Genomic DNA, 16,383 nt, shown 5'->3' with positions numbered 1-16,383 from the left:
GTTTAAAGGTCCCTTGTAGATGGATTTGCTGAAGAGATATGTCACGGAGTTTTCTTTTCAATCGTCGATTGGAATTAAACACAGAGACTTATCTACAACTGAAAAACACAAACTAAACTAGAAACAAATAAAAGAAAGGCGAAGAGCTCGCCCGGAGGCGAGACGTTACATTATAACACGACAGGCCCGGATTGGCTAATCGGGAGCACCGGGATAATTCCCGGTGGGCCGGTCTGTTTTATTGGCCAGGAGGGCCGGTGTTGTCATGGCACTGGGTTGAATGCTTTATATAGGCTCCATGTCACGGTAGACAATTTCTCTGTTCCTTCTTGTCTCGTGTTTACGTTGTTGTATGAACGCACGTGTGTGAGGGGCATGTCTGTATGGCATTACCTGATCCGCTCCAGCTGTTCATCATCACATCACCAGCTGCAGTTGATCATCACCACTACTTATACTCACCGCTGTTCTCTCATCCTTGTCAGATCTTTGTTTGGTGTGTCCCTGTCTGGTTCCTGTTCCTGATCGTGTCGTGTTCCGTGGAGTGTTTTCGTGCCTAGAGTGTGTTCTTCGTTCACCGTGGATTCTTCGCACCGTCTGTCTTCACTCACCGAGTTGACCATCCAGTCCCTGCGTCACCATTGCTGGCTTTTGCCGTGGACTGAGACAATAAAGATTCATTCACTCGCATTTGCTTCCTGTGATCCATTGCACCATGACAGAAAGATCTGACCACGAAATGGGAGCAGCGAGTGCGTCACCGTCCATAGAAGAATTTGTACATCACAGCATCCAGAGAATGAATTCCCAGGAGAAGGAGATCGGCGACACGGGTCGCGCTGTTCAAGCTTTGGTGACGCAGGTGTCTGAGCTCACCCAGCAGATCCAGCGCCTACGTGTCCCCGCTGCGCCCCCCACACCAGCCGTTCCCCCCGCACCACCAGGAAGCCCCTCCCAGTCGGAGCCTCGACTGCCGGTTCCGGAGGCTTATTCGGGTGAGCCGTCTCATTGCAGAGCATTCTTAACCCGGTGCTCTATGCACTTTGCTTTACAGCCTCGCACCTTTTTCAATGAACAAACGAAAGTGGCATTTGTATTGACGCTGCTGACTGGGAGAGCGGCACTCTGGGGAACGGCGGTGTGGGAGAACCAGAACCCATGCTGTTCCTCGTTCCAGTCCCTCGCGGAGGAGATGAGGAAGGTCTTCGATCGCGCGGTGTCCGGAAGAGAAGCGGCCAGGACGTTGGCTGAACTCCGCCAGGGCGAATCCTCGGTATCCGATTACTCGATCCAGTTCAGGACCCTGGCGGCGGAGTGTGGCTGGAACGAGGAGGCGCAGTGGGACATGTTCCTGCATGGGCTGGCTGACCACGTCCAGAAGGAGATCTATGCCCTGGATCTCCCCACCAGTCTCAATGGCCTAATCGACCTTGCCCTGCGGGTGGACGCTCGACTGTCCAGAGTCGAGCGCAGAACAACTTCCACCCGCCCTCTCGGAGATTTCGACGGCCGGCGGTCCAGCGGCAGGGGCGTGGTCAGCCCTGTCGACGATCACGAGCCCATGCAGGTGGGTCGAGCTCGGCTTTCCCGAGAGGAGAGGGAGAGGCGGAGATCCCAGGGCCTTTGCCTTTACTGTGGAGGGACTGGTCACTTTGCATACAACTGCCCGGTAAAAGGCCAAGCCCGACAGTAAACATGAGGCTACTGTCGGGTGGGATCTCCGCCAGGAAGACCTCACCAGCTACATCTACCTCCACCCTCCTCTCGGTAAGACTGAGATGGTCAACCAACCAGCACGACTGTTCTGCACTGTTGGATTCCGGGGCGGAAGGTAATTTTATGGATTCTAATTTCGCACGCACCTTCCAGATTCCCCTTCGACCCCTCACTCACAGGATTTCTGTTCATGCATTAACTGGTCAAGAACTTCCCATCATTTCACACACCACTGAAGATATCACGCTCATCACTTCTGGCAATCACACCGAGACTATTTCTTTTTTTATTTTGGACTCACCTTTGGCACCTGTTGTTCTCGGACATCCTTGGCTGATCAAACATAACCCCCGTGTGGACTGGATTCATAAAGCTGTGCTGGAGTGGAATAAGGAATGCCATAAGTCTTGTCTTGTGTCTGCTTGTTCGTCTGTACCTGTTTCTGTGTTGCAGGAGGAAACAGGGGATTTGTCTAACGTGCCCGCGGAGTATCTGGATCTGAAGGAAGTGTTCAGTAAGTCTCGTGCTGCTTCTCTCCCTCCGCATCGTCCCTATGACTGTGCTATAGATTTACTGCCAGGTAAGTCTCCGCCTAAAGGCAAGTTATATTCACTTTCGATTCCTGAAAGAGAGGCTATGGAGAAATATATTTCTGATTCTCTAGTAGCCAAATTCATTCGCCCTTCCTCTTCTCCAGCGGGGGCGGGGTTCTTTTTTGTGGGGAAGAAGGATGGATCTTTGCGACCTTGCATTGACTACCGAGGGTTGAATAACATCACGGTAAAGAATACGTATCCTTTGCCGTTGATGTCTTCAGCCTTCGAGAGGTTGCAGGGAGCATCTGTCTTCACAAAATTGGACTTACGTAACGCTTATCATTTGGTTCGCATCAGGGAGGGAGATGAATGGAAAACTGCTTTTAACACCCCCAGGGGGCATTTTGAATATTTGGTTATGCCGTTCGGGCTGTCCAACTCCCCAGCAGTTTTCCAGGCACTGGTCAACGATGTGCTGCGAGACATGATCGATCAGTTCATATATGTCTACCTGGATGACATATTGATTTTTTCTTCGTCTCTCCAGGAGCATGTGCAGCACGTCCGACGAGTGCTTCAGAGGCTGCTAGAGAATGGGCTTTTTGTCAAGGCGGAGAAATGCGATTTTCATGCACAGTCTGTTCCTTTTTTAGGTTACATCGTGTCGTCCGAGGGAATGCGGATGGACCCTGAGAAGATCAAGGCTGTGGTGGATTGGCCAAGTCCAGATTCCCGCAAGGCCCTGTTGAGGTTTCTGGGGTTTGCCAATTTTTACCGGCGTTTCATTCGCAATTTCAGCCAGCTAGTCGCGCCTCTGACTGCCTTGACCTCCCCCCGAACTGCGTTCAGGTGGTCCGAAGCAGCCGAGGCTGTGTTCGTTAAACTGAAGAGCCGCTTTGTTTCAGCTCCAATTCTTATAACCCCTGATTCTTCACGTCAGTTTGTGGTGGAGGTCGACGCGTCAGAGGTGGGAGTAGGGGCAGTGTTATCCCAGCGTTCACCTGTGGACGACAAGGTGCATCCTTGCGCGTTTTTTTCACATCGATTATCCCCAGCCGAACGCAATTATGACATTGGTAACAGAGAGTTGTTGGCAGTCAAGTTGGCATTGGAAGAATGGCGACACTGGTTAGAAGGGTCGGGGGTACCTTTTATCGTCTGGACTGATCACAAGAATCTAGAATACATCAGAACTGCCAAAAGATTGAACTCCAGGCAGGCTCGGTGGGCGCTTTTTTTCGGTCGATTTGATTTTACTCTATCTTACCGTCCGGGTTCTAAGAACATCAAGCCGGATTCTTTATCTCGCATATTTGATTTTTCCGAACGCCCGTCTACTCCCGAGTGTATTTTACCTGAGACCAGAATTGTCTCAACACTCACATGGGAGGTCGAAGCGAAGGTCAAGAGAGCCTTAGAAGGGGTAACGCCTCCGCCCGGGTGCCCACCGAATCGTTTGTTTGTGCCGGAGGGATTACGGTCAGACGTTATCCAGTGGGGTCACAATTCCAACGTTGCTTGTCACCCAGGAGTTAATCGCACTGGTTTTTCAGTCAAGCAACGGTTTTGGTGGCCACGTATGGCTCGCGACGTTCACGATTTTGTTTTGGCTTGCTCAGTTTGTGCCATTGGTAAGTCTTCCAATCGACCTCCAGATGGGTTACTTCAGCCGCTGCCGGTGCCTTCGAGACCCTGGTCCCATATCGCTCTAGATTTTATTACCGCCCTCCCACCCTCTCAGGGTAACACAGTGATTTTAACTGTGGTGGACCGATTCTCGAAGGCAGCACATTTCATCCCCTTACCCAAATTACCTTCAGCTAAGGAGACAGCGGTAACTGTCGTAGATCACGTCTTTCGGTTACATGGCCTCCCGATGGACGTGGTTTCTGACAGGGGTCCCCAATTTGTGTCCAAATTTTGGCGAGAATTTTGTAGATTACTGGGGGCGACTGTTAGTTTGTCCTCTGGATTTCATCCCCAGAGCAATGGTCAGACTGAGAGAGCCAACCAAGATGTGGAAAGAATGTTGCGATGTATGGTTTCCAAGAACCCTTCCTCTTGGAGTCAGCAACTGTCTATGGTGGAGTACGCCCACAATACGTTACCAGTGTCATCTACGGGCCTATCTCCGTTTGAGTGTAGTGTAGGTTACCAGCCACCAATGTTTCCTAGTCTGGAATCCGAAGTCGCGGTCCCCTCCGCTCACGCCTTTGTCCAGAGGTGTCAGCGCACTTGGACTAGAGCCCGTGAGACTCTACTCCAAGTGGGAGCTCGCACCAAGGCCAAGGCCGATCGCCACCGGCGGAGGCCTCCCGTATACGTCGTCGGTTCCAAAGTGTGGCTTTCTACCAAGAACATTCCTCTCCGGTCCGTCTCGAATAAACTTGCTCCCAAATTTATTGGCCCGTTTGCTGTCACCAAGATTGTTAGTCCGGTGGCAGTCCGCCTTAAACTTCCTCTTGCGTACAAGAGAATTCATCCCGTGTTCCATGTATCCAAAGTCAAACCCGTGTTTTATGCTCGCATTAATCCGCCAGTCCCGGTTCCCCCACCGCCGCGACTCGTAGATGGGCAACCATCCTATTCGGTCAATCGCATCCTGGACTCTAGACGGAGGGGACGCGGGTTCCAGTACTTGGTGGACTGGGAAGGTTACGGTCCGGAGGAGAGAAGTTGGGTTCCTGCTAGAGACATTCTGGATCACTCTCTTATCGATGATTACAATCGACAGGTAAGGGAGTCTGAGAACGCCAGGAGGCGTTCTTAGGAGGAGGGGTACTGTCACGGTAGACAATTTCTCTGTTCCTTCTTGTCTCGTGTTTACGTTGTTGTATGAACGCACGTGTGTGAGGGGCATGTCTGTATGGCATTACCTGATCCGCTCCAGCTGTTCATCATCACATCACCAGCTGCAGTTGATCATCACCACTACTTATACTCACCGCTGTTCTCTCATCCTTGTCAGATCTTTGTTTGGTGTGTCCCTGTCTGGTTCCTGTTCCTGATCGTGTCGTGTTCCGTGGAGTGTTTTCGTGCCTAGAGTGTGTTCTTCGTTCACCGTGGATTCTTCGCACCGTCTGTCTTCACTCACCGAGTTGACCATCCAGTCCCTGCGTCACCATTGCTGGCTTTTGCCGTGGACTGAGACAATAAAGATTCATTCACTCGCATTTGCTTCCTGTGATCCATTGCACCATGACACTCCAGTCACAGCTTTCTGAGTGTATAATGAACGTTGTGAAATAATTGCCTAATATTAACTCTAATTTGGTGCTGCAATGATTTGCATATCGCGACGATAACCGACCTCATAATCTGAGCTGCTTCAGTATTCAAACACCGCTCGTCGGCAATGGCAAAATGTTTGAGATGACCGATCAAAGCAAGCGGGATTTATGTTCACAGAAGCGCGAGCCGCGGCCGCGCGCCAATCCCAACGCGACGCTTCACGAGATAAGATGCATGTGGCTAAACTAATCAGCTGTTTTAATTACGAAAGAAGTTTTAAACGACCGAAAGAAATAATCAGTTTGTGAAGACTGTATCAATCAAAACTCAGCTTTGGGAAGGGGAGATTTACAGGTAACCTATAAGATAAAGAGACTGCAGAGAAGAAGAATGAGAGAAGATGGAGATGAGAAATGAGAGCAGGTAGAGGAATAGCCTATTGCATAGGCTACTGTGCCCAGAATGAGAATAACTTTATTACAATGGATTCCTATTTAACACAGACATACATATGTTCTTTGCCAATGATGATCATCAGTGTAAAAATAAGCTCAATTTAACAACACAATCACCTATATATATAGGGCTAATATATTGCTATTGTTATTGTATAAATTTAGATATTTGTATACCTCGAATGTGTTTATATTTCCCCATATCAGCACTGGGACTTTTCACTGTTTGTATTACTTCACTTGTCTGGGTGGGCATATGCCCCCGAACCCCCAGCAAGATCACTTTTTGGACCTCTGTATTTATAAAACCCTGTATACGGCTATTGCACTGAATAGAAATTTATATATTTTTTTAAATACAATGAATGACAAGGCTGTACAGAACACTGCACTATTGCAGACTTATAGCTATACTGAGGTTTCAATTACATTATTTTAATATAGTCAGACGGTAACTAAAGTGGGCCGGTCTAAGGCATGAAACTCCAGGGCTGAAAATGAGTCCCACTCCGGCCCTGTAACACGAGGACAAGGGAGGAAGAGAGCGAGCGGAGGGGGGAAGCGTCATTTATCACTTTTGGAGAAATCCAGCCTCTTCCTGTTGGCTTGGCCAATTAGAGGGTTGGAAGTTTACAGGCGGGACTTTGGGTTTTATTTCTCTTTGTCTTGTCAGACTGCTTGTCTAATTAAATTATGACCTGTGTTAGGAAGGGTCATTTCTACTGCAGAGATGTGTTATGCACATAATCATACCTTTTACGGTGTGTTCATACATATCTGGCTGAGTCAAGTCCAGGGCATTTTTACGATATCAAACACGACTGTTATAGGTAAACATTTACATTAAAATACATCTAGGGTATTTATAATTCACTTTTAAGTTACGGACAAATTATAGTCATTACAATGTGACATGGGCAAATGGACACACATAAAAACACATCGAATATATCGGGTTAAATGTCTTTTAAAGAAAAGAAGTTTCTTTCTCTTTGGAATCACATTCAAGTCAGCCATAAAAATGTCTCGTAACTGGACACCAAGCTCTGTCCTGAGCGTGGTCTTCACTGGTGGGGGATGCGTGTGTGTGCGTGGGTGTGTGTGTGTGTGTGTGTGTGTAAATTTACATTCCAGGCTTTTTGGGTATTTAGCAGGATGTATTTAGTCCTTTCAGATTCACCCTCGCCCAGTCCTTACACATCTGAAATATAGAAAATTAATTTTAAATTCATTCAGGTACAATTACCAAACATATCTCAAGGTCTTTTAGTCTGTTTATTAATTTAATTAATAAACTAATTACATAAAACTATTTTCAGTGCACTACAAATAAACTGGTTCTATCCATTTATTAATGAAACTTATTTAAAAAATACAAGGCTTAAGACATTTATAAAAATGCCTTCTGCATTTTTGTTTTGCTTTTCACTCCATTGTACCGAAATCGTACCGAACCGTGATGTCTGAACCGAGATATGAACCGAACCGTGACTTGTGTGTACCGTTCCACCCCTAGTCTGGAGTGATCTGGCTGGCCACTGAGGGAGTCATCTTCAGACTCTTCCCTGACTTGCACTCGTCTGGCTTGAAGTGCAAGGGTCTGAAGTTTGCTTTTCACCTTCAGGATGTCGTCTGTGGACAGGAACTTAAGCTTTCGGAATCTCGGATCAAGGGCCGCGACGAAGATGCACACATTGTTCCCATCTTCATCATATGTTGTCTCAAACTTCCATCTGAAAAATAATGGATTTTATTTGCACACTTAAGATCAAAGAAATTCAAGGTGCTTAGAGAGAAAGATAACAGTAGAATCAATAGCTCTACATGATAGAATGCCAATGGGAAAACAATTGAAAGATGCAAACTGGGAAAGCTTAATTAAAATATTCAGTTAGTTCACTATAAGAGATTTAAAGAGCTGAATAATTAAACTAACCTTGAAGCAAATCTCTGCTGCGGCTGCTGTTTGGAAGGTGGTAATGGGAGCAGACTCAAAGGCTGTCTGCGTGGACATCTGTAGGCCTTTCACCAGTGGAGGTAGGACAGAGACTGTGACGTATGCCTCTCCACTCAGGAAAACGGTGGCTTGCTCGAAGGGCTCAAGTGCTTTCTGTAGCTCCTCCAGGAGGCTCCACTGGTCAGCTTTCATATCCAGGTAGTGCTTTGCTGCATTGGTGATCTCTGGGTCTGAGAGGGTTGCGGTTACAGGCCACCGCTGCTCAAGGAGGCGTGTGATCATATAGTAAGAACTATTCCATCTAACAGCTACATCCTGGGTCAACTTGTGTTGAGCTGTGCCCATTTGCTCTTGTTTGAGTTTCAACTTCAGGGTGGCGATCTCGCTGCTATGGAAGTACCCGACGAGGCTCCTTGCTGCCCCAAGTGCCTTGTTGATCCGGGGATCTTTCAGAGCATGGTTGACGATCAACTGGGTGGTATGGCCAGCACATCGAAGTGAGGCAACACCATGCCTCTCCTCAAGGATTCTAAGGGCTTTCACCACATTGGCTGCATTATCGTGGACAATCGCCTGGACATCATCACTGAGAGAGAAGTCAAACTTCTCGGCAACCTCTTCAATCCAGTGAGAGATGTTTTCTGCAGTGTGTCGGTCCTGAAGGGGCTTTGTGCACAAAACGAATGAGACCATCTCCCAGTTGTCGTTGATGTAATGGCAGGTCACTCCGAGGTATGCCTCTGTGGCAATACTTGTCCAGGCATCGGTGGTGAGTGTGATTTTTGAGAACCTCTTCTGTAAGTCATTCTTCAGATCTCCAAGAGTACTTTGATATGCCTTCTCCAACTGCTTTGTGAACCACCACCTGGAGGGACATTTGAAGCCTGGGCAGGCATATTCGATCATGTCTATGAAGGGTTCACCTTCAACAAGAGGCACAGGCCTCATGTCTTTGACAATCACCTGTAAGATAAAGAAAATTAGTCTTAATAACAACGTAAACATAGCACCTTTCATAGAACCATATGTGGCTTACGAAGATTAATTATTAGACAATCCAAATAAGGACACAAAGAAAAGGGCCAAGTTAACTGAAGTAACACCCATAACCTAGCTAATAAATATAGGACACAAAAAATGGGCACAGCCATTCCATCCTAAAAAAAAGATGCTCAAAGCAAGCAACATGAAGCTAATAGCTGAGCTAATAATTACTCTCAAGATCCTTTTGCTCAGTTCAGCTGCCTTCTGTGGAGTACATTGCGTCTCTTTCCCAAGATAGGACGGCAAGGTTATTTGCTTTGTCCTAGAAAACACAAAAGCAATGCATATTAGAACAACAGCTCCTTAGACAGTGGGGCATTTTAATTCTAGTCTTAACCTCATTGCATTGCTATGCTATGCTACGTTTATTTGAATCCTAACGTGGCTACATTTAAAAGTAATGTTATGTCCAACAATGCATTTTTCATCATCATGGTTAGGCTAGCCAGCTGATAACGTAGCAGCTGTGTCTCTGTCTGTGTTGTTTTGTAACATGGAAATTGCAGGGGTGCACATTAAATGCACAACAATTTTGATCTGGTTCTTACAGAGTACTATATCTACACTGTAAAACGTTTGGTACTCAAATGAGCCCTATCACACTTGGATGTGGTGCTCATTTTATTTTTTTCAGTGCTCATAAAAACATCCATTCATGAGCACTGCGCACCAGCTTATGTGCAGCCCTGGCCTGGACATTGCTTGGCTCCATTAATTGACATTGGCGAACTAGTGTACTGAATCATGATACTATAAGCTGGCTAGCGTTAGTCTAATGTTATGTATTTGACTCGTAAAAGACCACAGCATGAGTTAACGCTAACTAACGTTAAGTCGTGACTCGTGAGTTAGCTAACGTTAGACAAATAATGTTAAAAGCTACTGCAATCTGCTTGCTACCGTTAGCTAGATCTAGCAGCTGTGCAATTTGGTGGTGCTGGGCTAACCAAGGCATCTTAGCTCTGTGCAGTTTGTTCGTGCTAGGTTAGTAGCTAACGTTCATGTTAGCTAACGTTAGCTAGTATAGATAGCTGTGTTCTGCAGTCGTAAACTTGCTACCATTCAAGCCAACATTAGATTAAGTTTTATGTAAACAAAGTTCGGGAGGAGCATGTTCAGGTAATCATCCAATCAGCACAAGAAGAAGCCAGTATAAATAAAGCCTTCCCTTACCTCCTGTCTCATGACTAATTTCTCAGCATCTGACTCCGCCTCCGTGCAGTCATGTCCGAGTTAGAGCTCTTTCCCTCCGATGACGAATCTTTCATCTCGGAGTCATCTCAACCGCAAAGCGCAGATCCAGCGACCCTTCCTTCTCCAGCAGCCAACGGCAACTTTGAGCCCCCATCCTCAACCAGGGGACGTCGGCCCTCCAGATCCTCTCCGCATACTCCAAGGCGCCGAAGACTCCCCTCACCACCGCCAGCGAGGAACTCATCATCTTCATCATCGTCTTCCTCCGCGCCTTCCCACCTTCCAGCTCCCCCTAACATCCCTCTCATAGGGAAGTGGACAGTTAAGGGGCTAAGACAAGCCCTAATTAATTCTGATGCAAATTTCTCCCGCAGGATGAAAAAAGCAGAATTATTTAATTTATATGTCACCTTACAATCTTCTCACCTTTCTGTTTCAGCTCCAATTCCTTCGGCTCGAACGAGCAAGGCTCGCCGGGCCCCGATCGCTCGTCCCGCAGTACCTCCTTCCTCACTTGCAACGCTAGGCTCCGCCCCCGCGCCACGGCGTCACAGACCTTCCGCTAGCCTGGGCCGCGCCCCGGAACCAGTCACGGATGGGCGCCAATCTCCTCCAGGTCAACTCCCCTCCTCAGCCCCTCCCATCGTGGTACCTCACACTCTAGATCCTGGCAGTTCCACTTTCTTACACGATCCCCAAACGTTTTTCTTCCCTTCTACATCTTTCAGTTTTCCTCCTTCCCAAGCGTCAGGTGCTTACCCTAACATGAGGATGCCTCCGTTAGCCGGTCAATCGCCGGCGCATTTCTTTCCCCTTCCCTTTCCCTTCCCTATGCTCTTGCTATTCCTCCTCCTCCACCTAACCCGGGGGCCGATCTCCGCGTGAGGATGCCTCCGCAAACGGCCACAGCCCCGATTTCCCATCCCTTTAACCCTCTCCAGGTGCGTTCTCCTTTCTCTCTTTTCTCAGCCACTCCTCAACCAGCCCCTCCGAATGCAGTAGCAACTGAACCTCCTCCAGTGACGAACAACATCAGAGCTCAAATCCTAGCAGGTGCAGATGTTGATTTGGGTTCTCTCCTGTCCTTGTTTCCTCCGGCTGAGTCCAATCGCCAAGTAGACTGCGGCGACATTTCAGTCACTATAAAAAATAACTCACAGGTTACATCACGTTCATTGTCACTAGCCGAATTCTGAATTGCCTTCAGCCGTTATACAGAAATCATATGCTCGTCTTTTCCCCATAGACGGCACGAGCTGAACGACTATCTGTCCATCATAGCTGAGCTCGCGTTGTCTTACGGGGGTAGTCATTTTTATACGTACCACAAGCTGTTTTCCGCAAAATGCGCCGTCCGCGTTTCCCAATGGAATCAGTGTCCCTATTGGGGAGCGTTGGACACCGATCTCCATAACCGAGTCTTCCTCGGGTGCAAAAATATCTCCTGCGCAATCTGCAGATCCACAATCCATGCCACCACGGCATGCCCCCAAATTAATCCGTCGATCCCTCCCTGCCCAGAGCAGAATGCCATAAAATCCACAAGTTACGTTCCGCGTCACGCAAGAGAAGATTTTTCAACCAGAGCACCATACTCGGCACCCGATAGACAAGTTTGTAGGAACTTCAACGAAGGGAGATGCCCAAGACAACGCTGTCGTTTTCTCCACGTCTGCGATTTCTGCGGCGGCGCACACGCCCGCGTGATATGCCCAGTCAAAAAATCTGTCAATAAAAATGCTAAAAACTATCTCTCGACTCCTGTGAATGTTTTCCGTCTAGCCGAAGAATTATCACACCACCCAGATGCCAACTTCACAAATGATTTACTGACAGGTCTCAATCAAGGCTTTAAACCCGGTGTAGAAAGCCATCCCACGCAAAATGTTATCTGCGCTAACCTTCAGTCCGCCTTAGCAGAGCCCGGAGTAGTAAATAAGCTAATTAAAAAAGAAGTTGAATCCGGTTTCATGATCGGTCCATTCGAGGCCCCCCCGTTCGACAAATTTCGCATCAGCCCCATAGGCGTGGCTACCAGGAAATTCTCTGGAAAAAAGTGGCTGATAATCGACCTTTCAGCCCCCCATAATTCTCCATATCCAAGCATCAATAGTCTCATCCCTCTCGAAGAGTATTCTCTCAACTATCATGATATCGAACAAGCCATAACCATGATTAAAATAGCTGGACGAGGTGCATGGCTTGCAAAAGTAGATATCTCCTCTGCTTTTAAAGTAATGCCAATCCACCCCGATTCATGGCACTTATTCGGCGTAAACTGGCAGAAAAAGTATTATTTCGCCGTGCGCTTAACTAAGCCCAAAAATCTTTGACACTCTCTCTGAAGCCATATGTTGGATCCTTTCCAATAATTATGCAATTCCTCATCTTCTCCATCTGCTCGACGATTTCCTAATAATTTCACCTCACGACATCATCCCCGAGGCTCACCTCCTCATAGTGAAAAAAGTTTTCGCCGAACTAGGGATTCCGTTAGCCCACGAGAAAACATCGGGTCCAACTACATCCATCGAGTTCTTGGGCATCAATCTGGACTCAGCAAAATTCCAGGCCTCACTGCCTAAGGAAAAAATCGATCGCATCATTCTAATCGCATCCAATTTTACAGACAGCACAGATTGTTCAAAACGCGAACTTCTCTCGCTGCTGGGCCACCTAAATTATGCGATGCGCATTATTCCACAGGGCCGACCCTTTATCGCGCATCTCCTAGCCCTCTCTTCATCTGTTCATGCGCTGGAAGATCGGAACATCCTTTCCGTCGAGTCAAAAAACGAGCTAAAATTATGGATTAATTTCCTCAATCAGTGGAACGGCTTAACTTTTTTTTACGACGACTTTATCTCTCTCCCCCTCGATATCAAACTGTTCACAGATGCAGCTCCCTCGATCGGCTTCGGCGGCTATTACCAAGGACGCTGGTTCGCGTCTCCCTGACCCCCTCAGCTCCTGGACACACCCCAGTCTTCAGCCTCCTCTGCCCTTTTCGAGCTCTACCCAATCGTCGTTGCAGCTTCCCTATGGGGGAAAGAATGGTCAACCAAAAGCATCCAAATCCATTGCGACAACGAAGCAACTGTACACTGTATCAACAAAGGTCGTTCTCGCTCACCTGCGCTTATGCCACTCCTCAGACGCCTCATATGGATTTCCGCATGCGACCAGTTCTTAATAACTGCAAATCACGTTCCAGGGGCTCAAAATCAAATCGCTGACTCTCTCTCCCGTTTCTCCTTTCAGAAATTCAGGATGCTGGCACCAGAAGCAGACCCCACTCCAACTCCAGTACCTCCTTATTTGCAGCTGATCTTCCCATAAACCATCCGCTAAAATCCCTCCTGGACACGTCCATCGAATCCATCCTCCAAGCCGTCTCTCCCAGAACCCTGCAAACTTATTACACAGCATGGAAATCATTCAAATCATTCCACCTCTCTCACAACCTGTCGTTTCCCGAATTTTCTCTTTTAACAGTTACTTCATTCATATCTCATCTTCATAGTATTAAAGGTCTCCAAGCCGGATCCATTAAAAGCTATCTAAGCGGCATTCAATTCTTCCATAAATTAATCCACGGTAAACCTACACCCGCAATAAATAACTCCCAAACGTCCCTTCTAGTTAAAAGAATCCAAAGATCCCGCCCCACGCGCCCAGATACCAGACAACCAATCACAATCGATATACTCACCAGATGCATCTCATCACTCCGTCTTGGATACCACTCCATCAACACCGCATATACATTAGAAGCTATGTTCATCCAAGCATTCTTCGGTTTCCTCCGCTGTTCCGAACTGACCATCACTTCCTTATTCGACCCAAATATCCATCCCTCCATTTCAGACCTCCAGATCGTAGATAATGAAACCATATCATTTTTCAATAAACAAAGCAAAACGGACAGAGATAAAAGAGGTCACTTCGTTTATATTTTCAATCTACAAACTCCCATCCAACCGTACCATGCGCTTTTTAACTACCTGCAGTATAAACTTTCCTCGTCCAAATCCCCACTCGACCCTCTTTTCACTAACGACTCCAATCATCCAGCGACGAGATTCTGGTTCCAAAAGCATCTTAAAGCAGTCCTCATCAAATCCGGCGTCTCAGCAGAGCATTTCTCTAGCCACTCATTCCGCATCGGAGCAGCTACCACAGCCGCTCAAAAAGGTCTCTCCCAACAACAAATCAAAACCCTCGGTCGCTGGTCATCGAATGCCTTCAAAACCTATATTAGGTCTAGCCGTTTTTTCATCAGAAATGCTCACCAAGCCCTAACTAATTAATTAATTATAATTATCACCTGCTGCGCCTCATTTCAGTTACATCCGTTTACACCAAACCTTCCGATTACATCTGGGCTCGCCGCTTGCACGCTCGCTTAAAATTCATAGTGTACGTTTTTCAATCATATGCAGACTCCCCTGTTCGCACGCAGCGATGACTCACCCGTTCGAAGGCCGGGTTCCGTCCCCCTTCCAAAACGCTGGTTGAACCCTCCCGTTCGAATTGCAGTGAGAGTCTGCCCGTCTTAGTCGTCGCCGGACGACCGCGCTCGTGTCGCCAGGCGGGCTCCCCATTCGTCGGGACGTGAGGGGTCTTTCCCGTGCCCCAGCCCCCCTTCGAAGCGCCGGTCGAGCCCTCCCGACCGAGTCCAGCGGGCGCCCTCCGTCCAACCTGGCGAGGCTTACCCGTCCGATGCCGTGAGCATATAAGTTCCCGTCGGACGCTGCGAGAGCCCTCCCGGGTGAACGGTTAAACTCGTCCACAAATTCACGCTCGCATAATTCTTGCGTCAGCGAGCTGTCAGTTCAACTGCAGAATGGGCTTATCCGTCCGATGCCGTGAGCATCCAAGTTCCCGTCGGTCGTTGCGAGAGACTTCCCAGTCGAACAGGCAAGCTCGTTCCTTGGTAAATACATACCCTTCACTTTTTGGGGGGTTAAATTCTACGCTCGCTGTCCTTCGTTTATCTGGCATTATTTGGGGAGTACTCTGGGGTCGGGCCGAATTCTGAGCTCGGAGCCTTCCCCCGGGACAGCAAGCCAAATACGCATTATAATATTACATCAGATTTCATTAACATGTAAACTCGTGAAAGGAAGTTTTATGTAAACAAAGTTCGGGAAGAGCATGTTCAGGTAATCATCCAATCAGCACAAGAAGAAGCCAGTATAAATAAAGCCTTCCCTTACCTCCTGTCTCATGACTAATTTCTCAGCACCCCACCTCCACCCCTTCACCCCACATCGGCTGGGTCCGCTCATAGATTCCTATGATCTCTAAGGTTATGGGGGGAGTACTCTGGGGTCGGGCCGAATTCTGAGCTCGGAGCCCTCCCCCCGGACAGCAAGCCAAATACGCATTATAATTAGTGGTGGGCAACGATTAAATTTTTTAATCGCGATTAATCGCATGATTTTCTTGCGATTAATCGCGATTAATCGCATTTTTACGCGCAAACTTTAATAATGAATTCTAAAGTAGTGTATTACTCACTTTTTGATTTAAATGTACTGCTATATACACAAAAGTGTAATAACATGTGGTTTGCAAAAACTTTAAACAAATAAGGTGCTTTACCAGCAGTATTCCCTTTACACAGCAATAAAATATTTATTGTAAATCTCAACTTAAACATTAATGTAATCAAATCAAATATTAAAACAAAGCTATTTGCCACTGCCAGGGCATTACCTTTTATCTAGCTTGTTAAAACGAGTCCAGTTTTCTTGGTTTATGTAGTCAGAGGTCATGAGATATAAGTCGACCAACGTTACTTCTGATAGTAGCTTAGGTTTGGTCATGCCATGGTTTCCCACGTACACTAAGATTGCATTAAACAGAGGTAAAGCCCAATTTATACTTCTGCGTCGAACTTACGTCGTACCCATAGTGCGAATTACAGGGGGTACTGGGGGGTACTATACCCCCCAAAGGGACAGAAATATCAGTTTTGGGGGGGTCAGATAATTTTTCTGATATTGTGAAAAAATATAATTACAGTTACAATACAAGTCAACTCCTATTTTCACTGTAGGAACATTTTAATGTAAAGCGATTTCAGCGAACACCCCTATTGTGGACCGTACCATTTTTAACCACCGTGGAGATAGAGAAGGGCAGCTAGCCGAGTGAGTTGTTGTTGTTGTGCTCCTGCTAATGTACGGACAAAGTTGCGCTGTTGCGGCTCGCGCAGTTATTTATAACATTAATTTATAGTTAA

Source organism: Rhinichthys klamathensis, unplaced genomic scaffold (assembly GCF_029890125.1).
Source record: "Rhinichthys klamathensis goyatoka isolate OS25496 unplaced genomic scaffold, OSU_Roscu_1.1 h1tg000265l_1, whole genome shotgun sequence".
NCBI classification, from domain to species: domain Eukaryota; kingdom Metazoa; phylum Chordata; class Actinopteri; order Cypriniformes; family Leuciscidae; genus Rhinichthys; species Rhinichthys klamathensis.
This window is presented reverse-complemented; position numbering follows the sequence as displayed.